General features: G+C 37.5%; 1 pseudogene; it reads right to left on the bottom strand.

The window, feature by feature from the left end:
* Positions 1 to 324: 324 nt before the first annotated feature.
* On the bottom strand, positions 325 to 1299 carry LOC112409966 (calponin-3 pseudogene; annotated as a pseudogene).
* Between the last annotated feature and the right edge of the window lie 10057 nt (positions 1300 to 11356).

Below are 11356 nucleotides of genomic sequence, written 5' to 3'. Positions count from 1 at the left end.
ACCAATTAAAGTAGAGGATTGTAAAAATGCATAGATCTTTAATAAAAGAATTGACTGTACAAGAGTACTCCCCTTTCACCATATTCCTTTTTACTTCATATGCGAGTTATTGGTTATGCTGTAGGATTTAACTATTACAGCACGAAAAGGCAACTATTTAGGGAAGAGGAAGAAAAAGGAAAAAGGAATGTATGTAAGGCAGTATTTCCTTTAGGTACAATAAGCATAATAGTGTTTTAGGAAGACAAGGTAAAAATTACTCAAGGCTAGCTTTGTTCTCACTGAATAAAAACAATGGGCTAAATACTGAGCTCCTCTGTGAATCTAATAATCAATGCCTTGGTCTCTATATTGGTAATCTCTGGGGTACTTGGTCATCTTGGTACTCATCATGACATTCATCTGGGTATTCTGCCTGATAATCACTATCACTGATTTCTGACCCATTTGTTCCAGTTCCTTGGCTTCCATTGTGAATGACAGGTTCTGTGGGAGCAGCACAGTATTTGGGATCATATAGTTGCTGCCCAAGCCCATACACACTCATTCCTTTCTGGGAAGCGACTTTGTTGGTACCCATCTGTAGAGAAATTGTCGAGTTGTCCACGGGTTGTAATGTTAGCTTCTGATCATAGATGTCTCTTTGGGTACCTGGTGCTAACATCCCCGCCTGGCTGGCTCCTTTGTTGGTGCCCATCTGCAGACTAATCGTGGTCTGATCAAAAGGTTTGTCAGTTTGCATTTTGGGATCATAAAGATGCCTCCTAGTTCCATAGGCTGTCGTACCTGCTTGGCTGGCGCATTTGTTGGTTCCCATCTGCAAACCAATTACACTTTGGCCAGCTTTTAATTTTCCTTCATCAAAACGTCTTGTTTGTTTTTCTGCATACTTAACTCTAATGTCAATGGTTGTATGGAATCCTTTTGTTTTAGCCAGACCTGCTAGGGCCACCACCGTAGTCTGAACCTGGGTCATGTTTCCATTCTCAAAAAGATCATTTGCTTCAAATATGTCATGTGGCTTCATACCATAAGCCTGAATAGCTTTGATAAAGTTGCCAATATTCTCCAACTGAGGCCAGTTTAATGAGGACTCATTGACCTTTTCACTGAGCCCGGCTATAGCTTGTTTATGAGTTTGCAGAGGATTATGCCATCTTTTAAGCCCAGCTGAAAGTTGGTGCCAATGCTCATGCCGGTCACCTCTTCTATCCAATTGCGAAGATCTGCTGCTGCTTGATGATCATACTTGGAAGCAATCTTGAACCCATAGGAAGGGCCCTTGTTGAAGTGGGTCATGATGATTCGGTCGGCAGGAAGAGGCTGAGCTCTGGTCCGGGGGTTTCTCGTGCTCGGCTTCCCTGCTCCTGGCCCCGAGGTGTGGCCGCACCACAAGATGATCTGAGCTCGCTCTCCTGGGCGGCACATGAATCGCCTGGACGCGGCGGCGGGGTGCGGGCGGTGCCTCGGCTACTCAGTCGGACGAGGTCCCGCAGAGCCTCCCGGTCGGCTCCGGAGTCCCGCAGGAACTCTCCAATACTATCCTGAATAAACATGGCAAGAGTGGGTGTTCTTGTCTTGTTCTTGAACTTAGACAAAATGGTTTCAGCTTTTCACCATTGAGTATAATGTTGGCAATGGGTTTTCATACACGGCCTTTTTAATATTATGTTCCCTCTGTACCCACATTGTTGAGAATTTTTATCATAAATGGATGTTAAATATTGTCAAAAGGTTTTTCTGCATTTTTTTGGATGATCATGATCACTTGATTTTTTTTCAATGTGTTAATGTGATGTATCATTGGTTGATTTGTAGATACTGAACCATTCTTGCATCCCTATGATAAATCCACTTCATCATAGTGTATGATTTTTTAATGTATTGTTCAATTTGGCTAGCTTTTTTTTCTCTTAGGCTTGTGTGATTTCCACTGCTCTGCTTCCAGTTCACTCATCTATTCCTCTTTCTTATCTAATCTACTCTTGATTCCTTCTAGTATATTTTTAGTTTCACTTACTGTACTGTTCAGTGCTGTTTGGTTCATCTTTATAGTTTCTAACTCTTTGTTAAACTTCCCACAGTGTTCAGCCATTCTTCTCCCCAGTTCTTTGAGCATCTTTGTAATCTTATCTTGAACTCTTTATTGGGTAGATTGCTTATCTCCACTTCACTTAGTTCTTCTTCTGGAGTTTTATCTTATTCCTTCATCTGGATCACATTCCTTTGTTTTATTTTGCCTAATTCAGTGGTTTTATTTCTATGAAATTAGTAGATTGGTTACATTGCCTGATCCTACAAAAACACACTCTCCTCTGCTAACCAGAGCTATATGCTCTAGGAGTATCCTCTATGTGGGCTGCATAGAGAGCAGTAGAGCTGACTGCTGTGGACATGCTAACAGGCATAGCTGACTCCCGGCCTGGTTGGTTGCCAGGCTCTGCCTAGTGTGGAGGCTCCAACCAATGGTGGGTGGGGCTGAGTCTTGTTGTCTGGCTGCATGACCCAGGTAGTCCCAGTCCTAGTGCCAGCCCACTGGTGTGGGTTACAGGATAGCTGGCTGCAGGGCCAGGGGTCCCAGAGCTGGTGTTGCCTACTGGTGGGTAGGCCAGTGCCTGGGCTTGTGCTGGCCCACTGCTGTGTGGAACTGGTGCCTGACATGGCTGGCTGAAGACCCCAGGGTGTGTTGTAGCTAGGGTCTGCTGCTGGTGGATAGGGAACATACCAGGGGGTACCAGGACTAGAGCCCACCTACTGCTGGCTAAGACCAGATCCTAGGGCTATTGCGTGCTCACTGGTGGGTGGAGCCGGGTCCTGGGTTCTTTCACTCTGGGGCCCAAGATTGTGAGCCAGCTGGTGTGTGAGGTTGGATCCTGGGCTAGTCTTGGCCCACTGGTGGGTGGGGTCAAATCACAGGGTGGCTGGCTCTGGGGCTGTGGTGGTCCCAGCACCACCACCAGTCCCAGGACTGGTGTCCACATGTTGGTGGGCAGATCTATGGCCCAGGGTTTCTGGCTTTGGGGCCCTGGGGCTCCTGGAGCTGTTATTGGCCTGCTGGTTGGTGGGGCCAGGTCCAGGGCCCTCTGTTGTATGGTGTTGTGTTTCAGGAGACTGGGGTGCTCAGTGGAGGTCTATGGAAACCTTTCTTCTGGTTGGGAGAGCTGTGTATCCATGTAGTTAGCTGCTTGGCTTCGGGGTTCCAAGGACTGTTCCTTACTGGCTGGTGCCTACTGACTGGCAGGGCTGGACTGCAGCACTAATAAGCTAGAGGGAGGACTCCAAAATGGTGTTTACCAGCATGGTAGAATGCGTTCCCTAAAATTGCTGCTGCCTGCATCTATGTTCTGAGCATGAGTCCTAGTTGCCTTGTGCCTCTCCAGAATACTCTCCAAGATCAGCAAGTGAGTCTGACCCAGGCACTTTTCAAATTATTTCTTCTGCCTTCAGTATTGGACCATGTGAGATTTTGTGTGTGACTTTTAAGAGCAGAGTCCTGGTTTTCTACAGTGCTGGGGCTCTCCTGAAAGTAAGTCCCACTGGCCTTAAAACCAAATGTTCTGGGTGCTCTTCTTCTTAGTACAGGACCCCCAGGCTGGGTAGTCCAAAGTGATATTTGGACTCCTCACTATTTGGGGAGATCCTCTGCTATTGTGATTATTCACCCATTTGTAGGTTGCCTACCCAGGGGGATGGGTCTTGACTATACCAAGTCTCTACCCATCCTACCTGACTCATTGTGGTTCCTTCTTTATATCTTTAGTTGTAGATGTTTTCTGCTAGTCTTCACGTCATTCTCATCAATAGTCACTCTATAAATATTTGTAATTTGGTTGTCCCCATGGGAGGAGGTGAGCTCAGGGTCTTCCTACTCTGTCATCTTGGCCAACTGATTTCAACTAAAAAAAAAAAAAAGAATGTGTCTTAGCCTCTCCTACCACTTCAGTGTGGGTTATTTTCTTGTTTACTGATGTGTAGGAGTTGATCAGCTAGTTTTAGTATTTTTTCAGAGGTAATTGTTCCATATGTAGCTATAGATTCTGTATGTCCCTGGGATGAGTTAAGTTCAGGATCCTCCTGCATCACCATCTTGAACTGGAACTAGTTTTGTTTTTAATCCCTGAATATTTGAGAGTTGAGTGTAAAAAGTGGAATTTCTATGTCTTTACCATTACCTTCTATATCCTGAAAACTTATTTTTCTATAAATGATTTAAAAATTTTTTTTCTTTCTCCTGAACTCTTTTGCATATTCAATTTTACTCTAATAATTTTTTAGTTTCATGAGGAAGAAGCATCCATGTGTGGTTACATATTCTTTAGGATTCATTGAGCAATTTTGCTGTCAGAAATTAACATGGCAAAATAATGCATTTCTATTTGTTTCTTCATTGTGTATGATTAGACAGGCATGAAATGTTTCATGAAAAAAACCCCAGTATTTATGTAAAATTATTATTTATTGGAAATTCCCTTGAACAATTACTGTTTTCCTCTTCTGATAAGGTTTCTCTTTCAAGATTATTTTGTTAAAAGGTAGAGACTGCTCTCTGTTGAGCCTTGTGCTACCCCAGGTAAAGCAATCTAATCTATATGTTGGAAGACTGCTAACTTTTCTTTATTTTTTTTGAGTGAACTTTTAAGGACACTGGATTTTGATTTGATTCTACAAGTTATTCATAAATCAACAAGCAGAGCACATTGAAACCAGAGTTTATACGTTGTAAAGTATTGCATTTCATAAATCCCTGCTTTTTACGTGCATTAAAGTAATTGTTGGGAAAGGAAACACACCTATATCATCATGAAAAATAAAGTGAATTATGAGAAAACAATCACAGATGAAACTCAGTAACATGCTGATGAAGTTGCTCATTTGAAATATCTTTTCATCCTATATTTGACTATTTTTTGGAATAGTCAGATCATACGCACTTGCCGAGATTTCTTAGGTGTTTTTATGACAACTCCAATTAACATGTTTGAAATGGAATCTAGAAAAAATATGGACTCTTAAATGCAAGACCCAATTGAAATCTCAGTTTTATGTATATATGTACTTTTAATATATATATAAATATGTGTATATATATATATATATATATATATATATATATATATATATACACACACACACATATGCTAGCTTTGAGTTGGTTAATAGATTTGAAGCCTCAGCTTAACTGAGAATATTAACAGGTGCAGCTCAAAGGGCAGTCATGAGAATTAATAAGACCCAATATGTAGAATGGCACAGTACTTGTAATGTTTGCATTCAACATGTATTTCCTATAGTTGGCCAAGTTGTTCATCAATTCCCAGTGGAAACGAATTTGAATTAATCCCAGAGTGAGGAATACACCTTAAAATCTCCCTTCTCCTCACTCTTCTATGTCACTTGATTCGCAGAGATTTTTTTCCTGCCTCATACTATTTCTTTTTTTTCATTAGAGTATAGTTGCTTTACAATGTTGTGTTAGTTTCTACTGCACAGCAAAGTGAATCAGTTATACATATATCCACTCTTTTTTAGATTTCCTTCTATTTAGATCACCACAGAGCATTGAGCAGAGTTCCCCGTGCTATATAGAAGGTTCTCATTAGTTATCTGTTTTATATACAGTAGTGTATATCTGTCAATCTCAATCTCCCAGTTCATCCCATCCCCCCTTCCTGCCTCATATTATTTCTTGATTTAGTGTTCTTTTCTCCATCTCCAATGTCACTAAAGAGATTATTTCCAATTGAACATTTCACTAATCTTTAACTGGTTTCCCACATCTACTTTTATTACTTCCTTCTACGTATCCGTTTTGGGGGGTTTATTTTGCTCTTATTTTTCTAATTTCCAAAGATGAATGCTTAACTCAATAAATATTAGCCATTTTTCTTTTCTAATATAAGCTTTAAGTCTGTAAAAATTATCTCTCTTTCTTTAATCATATGACACATGTTTTAATATAGTGTCTATTGAGTTATAAATACTTTCTAATTTTCATTGTGATTTCCTCTAGATGTATGAATTATTTGGTTGTATATTTCTTAATTTCCAAACATACAGAGTTTATTTAGCCACCTTTTTATCAATATTTCCAGCTTAATGTTATTGATATCAGAGAAAAATATCTATTGTCCCTTTTAGAAATATGCCTTGTTGTATTGTCCAGTCTGCAGTCTGTTTTTGTAAATGTTCTACGTAGGCTAGACAAAACAAATGTATATCCTGCTGTTTTGTGGTTTAGTGTCTTATGTTGTATTTATGTTGTGTTCATTAAATTAGCTTATTATTTTATTCAAATATTTTATACCTTACTGATTATCTGCTTAATCTACAAATTTTTTGGCACATATAAATTACATCCTCAACACATATAGAACAAAAACTCACAGAACAAGGGAAATAAATATGTGTGTAAAAATCTTACACTGTTCTAAGTGACCAAATTATTTACATAGTTAATTCTTGGTGAGTTGAACTTATAATTTGTATCAAGTTCTCATATACATTTCTATGAATACCTTGCCTCAAAGTCCATTTAACCTGATATTTACATAGCTTTTGAGCAGTTTTCTTTTTTGACTAAAATATAATATTTATTCTTTTACTTTTAACCTTTCTGTATCCTTATCCTTTTTTCTTATCTTTTAAATCATTTTTTCATAGAGTTTATACCTAGGATTGATTTTTATATTATTTAATCTGTATTTTTGTTTTGTTTTTAAACTGGGGAATTTAAGTTATCCATATTTGTTGTGATAGTGATTATTTTGGTTTGTAGGAACCAACTCATTGTATGCTTTCTACTTGTTCTGTCCTTTCTATGTTATATTTCCTTTCCTCACTAGTTTTCCTCTGGACTGATTCTTTTTTCCTATTTTCCTTTACTAGTTTGGAAGTGTTACACCATTTTTATTCTGTAAGAGGCTAGGCTAGAAATTATTACATGAATCTTAACTTTTCAAAAACTAAAATTAATGTCCTACTTGCTTTTCAAACAGTATAAGAATTCAGAAAACACTTCAATTCCATTTAAACCTACTCCCAAATTATATACAATTGTTTAATGTTTTATTTTCATCTTTTTAAAAACCAAATAATATTATTATTGACTCGATAAACATTGATTTACCTTTATCTGTACAATTAATAATTTATCTGTTCACTATTCCTTCTTGTATCACAGACATTCTATTTGATATCACTTTTTGCATAAATTACATCATTAGAACTTACTTTAATGAGTCTGCTTTAACAAGCTCTATGCTTTTATATTTGTCTGAAAATGTCTTTATTTTGCCCTTACTTTTGAAAGATATTTTCACTGTGTATAACCTTTTAAAATAATTTTTATTAAAATATGACATACATGCAGATGATTAATAATTCATGAGTATTCAGTTTGATGAATTACCACAAACTGAACACTCCAGAGTAACCACTACTCAGATTAAGACAGAAAACATTTGGAGTTCCCTAATGACCTTCCTCTCCCCCTCCTTCCTAGAGGTAACTTCTATCTCAATATGTAAAACCATGGATTAGTGTCACCTGCTTTCAAATTTTATATAAATAATTTTACATACTATGTATTCTTTGGTTTCTACCTTATTTTGTATAATATTATGTTGGTGAGATTCATCCATGTGTGTAACAATAGTTTGGTCATTTTCATTGTTTATGGTGTTCCACTGTATGGATATACTAGAAACTACTTATCCTTTCTATCGTTGATGGATATTTGTATTGTTCTAGCTTGAAGCTATTCCAAATAATACTAAGTGACATGCCTACATATATCCTTCTATGTACATATACTGATCTGTTAGCTATATACCTAGGAGTGGAATTGTTTGGGAATAAAGTATGTGCATGTTCTGAAATTTAATAGATTCTGCAGAACAGTTTTCCAAAGTGTTTGCACCAGTCTGTACTCCTACCAGCAACACATGACAGTTTCACATCCTTGCCAACATTTGGAATTATCAGTCTCTTTAATTTTTGGTATTCTGATGGGTATGTAGTAGTATCAAATTTTGGCTTTAATTTGCATTTCACTGATGGCTAATCTGTTTTTTTTTTTTGAAGAAAAATCATTTACTTTGCTTCTGTCAACCAGTTAAGGTTGGAACAGATTGTTTCAGTTTAATTAAAAATTAAAATTGTTTCCAAGCTGGGCTTCAGGGTTTGTATTTATTTATAATTTTCCCCTATTCTTAGAGTGTAGACCTTTGGGAGTTCAAACGGACAGTTTGAGGTGTTTATCAGGCCCCCCACTCCTTCTGTCCCTGAGCTCTATTTTGCCCCAGCCCTAAAAGACCACTCAAAGCTCTGCTCAGGTTCTCAGTCTTTAATCATCTAAAGTCAGCAAATGCCTCAGAGAGAAAAGTGACAGTGGATGTCAAGATCAATTCCCTGTGCTTGGTCCCTCAATCCCTTGGTGCCCGGTAGGTCTTTGATACCTTCAAACAGATTTTTGTTTTACTTTGTATTTGTTTAGCCTTTCTAGTTGTTTCTGGAAGAAGTATTGACTTACAACAAGCTGATTTGCAGTTACCAGAAGCATCTAGTTAAATATTTTGTTATTTTTTTCAACATATTGAAGATTTTATTTCACTACAATTTCCCTTCCATTGTGTTGCTATTGATAAGTCAATTCTCAGTCTATTATCCTTTTTAAAAGTGTATTTTTGTATGATTTTAATATATATCTTTATGTTTGGTGTTCTAGGTCTTCTGCCAGCCTTCAGTAGGTGTTCTGTAGGAGTTGTTCCACGTGTGGATGTATTTCTGGTGTATACGTGGGGAGGAAGGCGATCTCCGCGTCTTACTCTTCCGCCATCTTCAAGGTCCCCCCCTATAGACTTGTTTTTATCCTACTAGAAAATTATTAAACTTCTAGTATTTGTGAATTGGTGTCTTCTATTAGAGTTGGAAAATTCTTAGCAATTATTGCTTCAAATATAGCTTCTGTCCTATTATTTTTCTGGGAGTCTGGATTGATATATATTAGGCTTTCTTATTCTGTCCCTTATGTATGTTATCTCTCTTGGTTTCCATGTATTTGCCTCTTTTGTTACAATGAAGATTTCTTTTTCTGATATATTTTCCAGTTCACAAATTCTTTACTTTTGTCTAAGCTGTTGTAACAACCATCCATTGATTATTTTAAATATTAGTTATTGATTTCTTTATTGAATTGTTACTTGATACTTTAATTTTTTCTGTCATTTTAGTTTCCTGTTCCCTGCATTGATATTTAAGTTTTTTTTTTAATTACCTTAAATATAGTAAACAACTATTCCATATTATCTGCCAGTCTGTTACAACTCTTTGTTATTTTGGCTGGTCTTCACTCATGATGGCTTGTTTTATTTAGTGTCTAGTAATTTATTTTTATCATACTTTTACTGTGAGCTGCACATTTTCATCATATGTTTTTGTGGGAATTCTTTGATGTGTAGGATAAAGGCAATTTACTTCAATGCAGATTTGTTTTACTTCTCTAGCAGCTAGAGGCACTACCTGTGTGGGACCATTTTAACTAAAATCACAGCTTAAGGTATTTTGCTTTACCCAGGCATGGGAATTTGATGTGCAAATCCATGAGAAAGTCAGCTTATGTTACATTTCACAGGGGTGTTTTCCCCCTTCACTCAGTGCCGTGGTTGAAAGAGGCAGTTTTCCCTAACAAGAGAGAGGCTAGGAGGAGATGAGTTTAGGTACCAGTTTCATGAGGGTAGAGTCTCTTGTTATCTTCTTTACTATGGTTGGATTTGCCCTGTCTTATTTTACCTGTACCCAAAAAGAATGAAGAACGAACCTCAAGTTCTGCAGGTTTAGCTGAACCCAGGCCAAAAGCTTGTTTCTATGTCCCTTTATCTATCTGGGTTCTTGACTTCATGTGGATTTGACTTCAATGTTGCATATATTTTTTCTAGTTCATTTGATGGCTTTATATTTTATCTAGAACTTTAAAAAAATTGAAGTATAGTTGCTGTACAATTTTATATGTTACAGGTGTATAATATAGTGATTCACAATTTTTAAAGGTTATACTCCGTTTATAGTTATTATAAAATGTTGACTATATTCCCTGTGTTGTACAATAAATCACTGTAACTTATTTTATACCCAATAGTTTGTACCTCTTAATCCCCTACCCTTATATTTCCCCTCTCCCCTTCCCTCTCCCCACTGGTAACCACTGGAAAGTTTCCTTGGTTACAAACTCTATCATAACTGGAAATGGAAAGTCCCTCCAAACTAGTTTCCACTGGCAGCCATATGATCTGTTTTGTTTTGTTTTCTAATTTGTCATACTACATCAAAGATGAAAACCCTTTAACAGATTTCTGTTTCCCTTAGGATGAAGTTAAAATGTTTTCTTGGCTTACAAAGGCCTGCATGATCTAATTTCCTAATGCTCCAGTATCATCTCATGCCATGTTATGCCTTGACATTCTGTTATTTAGTCAAACTGTTCTTTTTACAGTTCCTTGCATATTTTGTTCAGATGGCTGGTGATTTTGATTGTGATTTTTAATCTCTGAATTTAAGAACTTCTGTTTTCCTTTTGCTAGGTGCTGGTTATGTGATCATGGTAAAGTAAGAGATGGGCCACTAAGTGTGGTGTCCCTCAGCTTGACTCCTAGGAGTGTGTGATTCTTACTCCACAGAGCTCTGTGCTGCCCTTCCCACCCCTGTGTCCCTGCGGAGCTGTAACCTGTGAGCTAATGTTGCTGCTGCCCATTGCTCAGCTCAAGTCAGGAAGGGCAAGGAGCCAACTGGTCTACCAGCTTTGAACATAGTGACCAAGGTAATAATCTTGTTTTCCTAGGGCTTCCTTCTGCTCACTGTCTCTTGGTGTTAATGTGAAGAAGAAAGTGGATCCTGGAACAACCTCAATCTCACTCATTTCCCCCATATAGTTTAGACTATAATTGCCTATTTTCTGAGTGAATAAGATTGCTTTTATTTATTTGTTTATTTAGAAATTTCTCAAATATCATCTGTGATGATTAATTTTATATGTCAACCTGGCTACATCCAGATATTTGGTTGAATATTATTCTAGAAGTTTTTGTGAAGGTATTTTTCAGATGAGATTATGAGTAAAGACTATTACCCTCCATGATATGAGTGGGTCTCATCTAATCAGCTGAAGGCCTTGATGGAAAAAGACTGTATTCCCCAAAGAAAAGGGAGTTCCCCCAGCAGACTGCCTTTGAATTAAACTGCAGCATCTACTTCCTGTGTCTCTAGTCTACTGGCCTAATCTGCAAATTTTGGACTTGCCAGCCGCCACAATCACATGATTGTGATTATATAATTATAATATATATAATTATATTATTATATA

Source organism: Neophocaena asiaeorientalis, unplaced genomic scaffold (genome assembly GCF_003031525.2).
Source record: "Neophocaena asiaeorientalis asiaeorientalis breed wild unplaced genomic scaffold, Neophocaena_asiaeorientalis_V1.1 scaffold601, whole genome shotgun sequence".
Taxonomy (NCBI): Eukaryota; Metazoa; Chordata; class Mammalia; order Artiodactyla; family Phocoenidae; genus Neophocaena; species Neophocaena asiaeorientalis.
This window is presented reverse-complemented; position numbering and strand designations above follow the sequence as displayed.